The 7,770-nt window shown below is 47.3% G+C and overlaps 1 pseudogene; it reads left to right on the top strand.

Annotated features, from left to right (window-relative positions):
• Positions 1 to 2,887: 2,887 nt before the first annotated feature.
• Positions 2,888 to 3,702, top strand: LOC142447267 (protein phosphatase 1 regulatory subunit 3B-like; annotated as a pseudogene).
• The last annotated feature ends 4,068 nt before the right edge of the window (positions 3,703 to 7,770 follow it).

Here is a 7,770-nt window from a genome sequence, read left to right on the forward strand (position 1 = left end):
TGAAGGGGAGATGATATCAAAAAGTTCAAGAAGAAAAAGAATGTTTGGAAACTGATTGTGGTCACAATTGTACAAGACTGCTGGACCAACGAACTATGGACCACTATGATATTATAGAACACTATAATATCAGTATAAGACATGAAAAAATAACAATTTATAATGTATCAAGGGTTTATGAGTGAGTGAGGGGGTGTGTGTGGGATAAATGAGCTGATACCGAGGGCTCAAATAAAAAGAAAATGTTTTGAAAATGATGATGGCAACATATCCTGTGTGTCAAGTACAAATGTGCTTAACACGATGGATGGATGGATGGATGGATGGATGGGTGGGTGGGTGGATGGATGGATGGATGGATGGATGGATGGATGGATGGATGGATGGGTGGATAGATGGATGGATGGGTGGATGGATGGATGGATGGATGGTGATAAGAGCTGTAAGAGCCCCCAATACAATTATTTTTTAATCATTTATTGGGGGCTCATACAACGCTTTTCACAATCCATACATCCATACATGTGTCAAGTATATTTGCACATTTGTTGCTATCATCATTCTCAAAACATCTGCTTTCCACTTGAGCCCCTGGCATCAGCTCCTCATTTTTCCCCTCCCTCCCCATTCCCCGCTCCCTAATGAACCCTTGATAATTTACAAGCCATTATTATTTTGTCATATCTTACACTGTCCAATGTTTCCCTTCACCCACTTTTCTGTTGTCTGACCTCCATAGAGGAGGTCACATGGAGATTCTAGTAATTGGTTCCCCCTTTCCACCCTACCCTCCCTCCACCCTCCCAGTATCACCACTAGTCCTGAGGGGTTCATCTGGCCTGTATTCCCCATGTTTCCAGTTCCTATCTGTACCAGTGCACATCCTCCGGTCCAGCCGGATTTGTAAGGTAGAATTGGGATCATGATAGTTGGGGGAGGAAGCATTAAAGAACTAGAGGAAAGTTGTATGTTTCATCATTGCTATACTGCACCCTGACCAGCTTGTCTCCTCTCCACAACCCTTCTGTAAGGGGATGTCCAGTTGCCCAGAAATGGTTTTTGGGTCCCCACTCTGCTCTCCCCCTCATTCACAATGATGTGATTTTTGTTCCTTGATCCTTGCTACCTGATCCCTTTAACACTTCATGATCACACAGGCTGGTGTGCTTCTTCCATGTGGGTTTTGTTGCTTCTTTGCTAGATGGCCGCTTGTTTACCTTCAAGCCTTTAAGATCCCAGACATTATATCTTGTGATAGCCAGGCACCATCAGCTTTATTCACCACACTTGATTATGCACCCATTTTTCCTCAGCAGTCGTATCAGGAAGGAGAGCACACAATGATACGAGTTTTCCTTCTTTGATGCCTGATACCTGATCCCTTCAACACCTCATGATCACCCAGGCTGCTGTGCTAATTCTTTCTATGTGGGCTTGGTAGCTTCTCAGCTAGATGGCCGCTTATTTATGTTCAAGCCTTTAAGACCCCAGATGCTATATCTTTTAATAGCTGGGCACCATCAGCTTTCTTCATCACATTTGCTTATGCACCCATTTGTCTTCGGTGATTGTATTGGGAAGGTGAGCATGATGGAATGTCAGTTTAATAGAAATAGAGGGAGTATTTGAGTTGAGGCCCAATGTCCATCTGTGACCTTAATACTAAACCTATAAATATATGCACATAAAGTTATTTCCTCCTCATCATAAATATATTTACATATGTACATGCCTGTATTTAGACCTCTATAAATGCCCTTTACCTCCTAGTTATTTCCTCTATTTCCTTTTACTTTCCTCTTGTCTCACTATCATGCTCAGCCTTCATTTGGGTTTCAGCATTTCCTCTCGGTTACTTTAGCCTTGTTCAAACCCTACTAGGTCTCCTACACCCTCCTTGCTGCCGATTTTGGATCACTTGTTCCCTTGTCCCTGGGCTTGTTAGCACCACTTGCTTTCCCCCTCCCCTCCCCCTCTCCCTTGTCCCCCCAACAGTCAGCCCAGTTGTTTTCTCCCCAGTTGTTTATCCAGGTATGCTCCCTTCTTGATTCACTCCATTTTGGAGGGTTCAAACCATGCTGTTCCCCACTATGTGACCCCAGAAATGTCCTCGGTCGCAGTCTGCTCCAGTAAGGGAACAGTGTGAAATGTGCTATTGTCCTTTTCCCAGGCCCTCTGTGTTCCATTAGCTCCCAGCAGGGATGCCATCCTCTGAGCATCCTGTGACAGCTTGGGGCCCAGTCCAACTTTCTTTCTCTTCCTCCCTCCAGGCCTGCCTCCATGTGGGTGTAGCATGCTGGCCCCTCTCCCCAACCTGCTCTCTGCCACACCCACTTCCAGGGAGGGGGTCAGTTTGGCTCTCGCTGAGGCCAGCCCTGTAACTCTCTCTTTCCATGCATCCTTCCATGTGACCACGCTGTCCTTGTGGTTTGGTGCTTCATGGGAGGGTCTGCGTGCCCCTTCCAGGTTCTGTGGAGACAAGACCAGTGCTCTCCCCCGGGTGGATTAATGGCCTGCTCCCTTGTTAGCATTGCACTCTCAACTCCCACTTTTTCTCTCTCCCCCTTCTGTCCTTTTCCATTACTGTGTTGGACCAACATGGGTTTGGTCCTCCTTGGGTGTGGTCCAACCTCCTCCCACTTCCTTGTAGCTCAATCTAATTGTTATGACATAGGTGGCTTCTCTTCTATGCCGACATGCTACTCCTGTCCATCACACTCTGGGAGGCCAGCCCAGGCCCAGTCTCCAGGACAGGAAGATGCTCATGTCGTCGGTGGCCGCGCTAGTCCTTTGCCACTTGCCTCCGGCTATCTGATACAGCGAGAAAGCTGGGAACTGGGCTTCTGTGCTGCCCAAAAGTGTTCTAGCCTACTGGTCTAGCCCAGTGATGGCTGTGGACACAGAGTACAGACACAACCACATGGCCCCTTCCCTGGGCAGAGAGAAGTTCGCCCTCAAGGTCTCTCCAAAGACCAGTAAACGTCTGAGGCCCTGTACTCAGCGGAGCAGCAAGAATGAAGCCAGTGGAATGGTGGCCCTGACCGTCCAGGAGGAAAAGGTCAAAAAGCCGGTGTCCTTTGCAGACAACCAAGGGCTGGCCCTGACAATGGTCAACGTGTTCTCAGTGTTTGATGACCCGTTAGACATTCCCTGTAACATCACGGGGCTCCCAGACAACATCAGGATTTAGACAACCGCAGAGAGAGGCTTTGTCCGGGATTTCTCTCAGCCTTCCGGCAACGACTGAGACTTCAGCAGACGGGTTATGTGTGCCTTGAAAACTGTGTGCTGAAGGACAAAGCCACTGCAGGCACCGTGAAGGTGCAGACCTGGCTTTTGAGAAGCGTGTGAAAGTCGGAATGACATGCAGCCCTGGGGAAACTTCACAGGCGCCCCCTGTCGGTATGTAATGGGGACACGTTTTCTTTTGACATCGGCTTACCTGAAAAAATCCAGTCTTAGGAAAGAATGGAATCTGCCACGTGCTGTGAGTGCAATGGACGGACGCGGTGGGACAGCAACGAGGGCAAACGCTACAGCATCACCCGGCCTGGATGAAGGTCTCAGGGGACAGTCGAGCCACAGAATGAACCGGATTTGGAAATAGCCTTTGACCAGTTTGGAAGCCCTCCGTGTTCCTATGGTCTCTTCCCAGCATGGCTTACTTATTTGGGGTATGAAAAGCCGGGACCCTGCTACTAAGGACTGACGCGGGCTAGACCCTGGCTCCTGTCCCAATGGGATGTAGACAGAAGTCAAGCAAAGAATAAAGTGGAATTGCCTTTAGGCACAACTTTTTAAAAGAAAGGATCCTGCTCACTTAAAAAAATTTTTTTATCTTAAGCCAGCAAATTCAGTCAGGTTTGCTTCACAGAATTGGCTTCACCGTCATTTCCTCGGCAGGTTACACTGGAGGGTGTGTGTAGCATACTGGTCCATGTGGCACCCAAGACAGCCGCCCCGGGGATCAGAGTGGATGGTGCTAGACAGGTCTGCCTGTGAACCAGGTCTGAGAGATGCTGATGGGGCCACAGGACAGGGCCTGACCACACCCACTGGGGGGCGAGCCTACGCGGCCAAGGGAACCCACCCTTCTCACCTGGGATGTGGCAAGCCAACTGCAAGCAGGCTGCATTCTCAGCCTCCTCCTCCTGTGACCCTTACTACTCAACTGTGGCTCTTCCCCCTGAACCAGGCCTTTCTGCACGTGGCTGCTGTGACCCCGTGTCTGTGAACACGCATCTCACGTGACGGCAGTATACGATACCTGGGTTTGACGCTTCATGTTTCTAACCCAGCTATGGAACAGAGATGGGATCTGCTCCTTTATTTTCCTTCCCTCTTTTTTAAAAAATTTTCTGTGGTAGCACACAAGGGCAAGCAAATGCATTGTTTGCATTTTATTTCCTTACATGGCGCAGCTGATGTTCAGGAAAGCAGATTAAAGGCAAATGAGCTTGTGACTGATCGGCCAAAAAAGAAGAAGGAAAGATTTATATCCAGGAAGAAATATGACGTGGTGGTCAGCAGGAACGGCAGGAGAAGGGAGGCTGATTGCGACCTGGAGTGTCATGAGGGCGAAGGGAAAGGGAATTCACAGTGGCGGCGGGATGCAGCCGAACACGGTCCCTGGCAAAGGCAAATGCTGAGAGATGCACACGAAGAAAAGACAGCAACGTAAGGACTATTGTGCACATGACCTTGGCATAACCAATAGCATCTACAAGTAGATACCTAGCCAAAAAGACGGGTGAGGGACGATGTGAGTGCAAGCATGAGTTTCTATAGATATATGGACTATTTCCACATATGTAGGTGATGTAATGACTATCTCCAAGGGTATTGTAGAGCATATATGGGACAAGCTCTGACAACATCTAGCCTGCAACCAAACACCTTCAAATAATAAGCCACTGTGTGGACAGCCTTAGCAGCACATCCCTGGGGAAAACTAGGCCAACTGCCCTACTATAGTCCACAAAGCCTGAGACCAGAAGAACTAGATGATGGCTGGCTACCCCCACCAACCGCTCCGCTCAGGATCGCAGTAGGCAGACCTAGACAAAAAGGGAGAGGGAGAAGTGTAGAACAAAGTGTAAACACATTAAAAAGAGATCAGCCTCCTGGCCCAATAGAGACTAGTGGATTCGCTGAGAGTGAGTCTCTTAGACACCCTTCAAGCCCTAAAATTCACACACACACACACACACAGCGATCAACATCCATCCCAACAATATGGAAGCCTGTTCTTTCTGTGCCCAGAAAGATTTATAGCCTCTGAAACTATGAGTCAGAAATGGCCCAATGGCAGTAAGGTTTACTGTTCTATAAAATGCGTGATCACAGCAGGGCGGAATGTGCTTCCCAGGACGATTAACCCCAACGGAACCAGAGGGGCAGCATATTCCTTAAAATGACGCTCAGAAAGGCGGCTAGAAAGAAAGACTGGTGAAACAGCCTCCAGGTAGGCAGGAAGAGGCGTGCGGTTACACAGCAACTGAATTGCAACCGCGGTGACAACGCAAAAAAACGCATGAATGGTTGAACAAAACCAACCAAGTTTGATCAACTTTTATCCAAACAATAGTATAAAGAGCTAAGTAATAAAACACTAAAGAACCAGATCATTTGAGCTCTAGCCCAGTCTGGAATATTAAGAACATTTCCTTGAAGAAGTGCCTTAAGACTGAGACGTGAAGAATTAGCAGGAATCGATCCACTGAAAGGAGATGGTGAAAACCGTGGTGCCAGAGCAGAGGGGCAGCAGCACGCAAAAGGATCAGGGAGCAAGCTGAAAGGTGTGTGATGTGACCAGAACAGGTAAGGCTAGACCAGGGGTTATGCCAGAGCTCAAACATAGGCTTCCAGCCAAATTTAAAAATGTAGATGCATCTATCTTAAGAACGACGTGGCAGTCTATGGCTAGTCAGGATGTAAAATGGTATACCCTTCTGGGAACGTTTGACAGCCCCACCCCCACCCCCCAAAAAAAAACCTAAACTGAAGGCTAACCATAGTTCAGCAAAGATATAGATTGGGACAAACAATTTAAATGCTTGTTCTACTGGAGACGAATAGACATTCAAGGCTGAGTAAAAATGCTGCTAGAATTCCCGTTCCTACCCACGCGGGTTTATTCCAAACAAAACCATGTTTAAGCCTGTCTCCGTGATCAGAGGAAGCCTTTAGGCAAGTTTTCTCGGGAACGTGCACATCTTAGTCTTATTGAGATGCCTTCTAAAACATGTCGACATCCAAACAGCGGTTTCCAGTCCACTCAGATTCTAGACACGGTGTTTGGGACTCCATGGGGATCCTGAAGCTTAGACGATTTTTCTCAGGGGATACAGGACCATGACAGGGACTTCTTACGACGACGTTTCAAGAAAACAGAGCAGCACGGCGGGGAAATGAGGTCAGGAAAGCGGTGTCAATGGAGTTTCTCAGTCATACGTGCACCTGCCTGTTCTGGGAGGGTGGTGGGGCAAGCACCTCTTTTAGAAGAAGCGAGGCTCGGCAAGTCCTGAGGAGTTGGAGTTTAAATGTGTCCCAAATGTCCAACTCCACTGTGATGCTAAAAGCTTCATTTTCCTCCACTCTTCCCTGCAGTAAAATCCCTCATACCTGGGTGCTACAAATCGCTGCAATGTCCGCAGAAACCGAGGAAACTGTGAAGAGCCCTCGCAGGTGGTGGTGGGTGCCGTTCAGCCCAACATCCAAAGGTCAGGCAGAGGTGAGTCCAATTCAGAGTCCAGAGCCAGAAACCCAAAACTGTCCCAAAGTCACAGCCCCTGACTTCCACTGAGTCTCCGTCACGACACCGAAGTCTGGCTTTCTAGATGAGGCAATGAGGGAATTGTGAAATTGTATGGCGACATCATTATATATCAAAGGAAAACAAATTGTGTGGCCTGGTCCCTGCGCACTTCCCAGGTGGAATCTTAAAGAATGAGTGGCTTGGTTCATGTCTGGAATTAAAGCAGAACCTTAAAGATGTCATAAAGTAAACAAAGAAGGTGACCTGACCCATTCCCTCTACTAGGATCAGGTCTCAATCCCATCCTCATCCTGTTTGTTTGTAAAGAATGCCCTCCAAAATGGGCCAAGAGCCGCAGGCGCATAAAGTCCAGCATCCTATCACATCAGGAATTATGAATAGAAGAGCCATAATTAACTATAGCTGAGGTAACAAGCACTGTCCTATGAGAGTTTTGTTGGGAGACCTTATCTCATCTGACCTACAGCCTTTAAGGGTACCCAAACAGTCGTTTTCTTGCTATCAATTTTGAAGAGTGAAGAAGGGTTAGTGAGATGGAAATACTACCTACCAAAAGCATACAGACCTAGATGGAAGATATGTTGAGGAACAATAGCTTCACATTTTGAGGCTTTTGTTTAATAAAAGTTTCTGTGACTATATGAAAAAAAAGAAAGAAAGAAATGGAACACGTAAATATCCAGATCGTAGGCCTTAGTGAGCGGAAACGGACAGGTATTGGCCATTTTAACCAGAAAAGCACGTGATTTCCTATGCAGAGAATAACACAATCAAGAGGAATGGCATGGCATTCATGTCAAAATTCACATTGCAAAACCAACCTTGAAGTGTGATGCTGTCTGGTAGGATTATATCTATCTGCCTTCAAGGAAAGCCAATCACTACCACTAGTATTCAAATGCCTGGGCCAACCACGAAAGCTAGTGATGAAGAAATTGAAATCAACCAATGCTTTCATCAGATATTGATCAAACATGCAATCAAGCTGCATT

This window comes from Tenrec ecaudatus, chromosome 4, assembly GCF_050624435.1.
Source record: "Tenrec ecaudatus isolate mTenEca1 chromosome 4, mTenEca1.hap1, whole genome shotgun sequence".
Taxonomy (NCBI): Eukaryota; Metazoa; Chordata; class Mammalia; order Afrosoricida; family Tenrecidae; genus Tenrec; species Tenrec ecaudatus.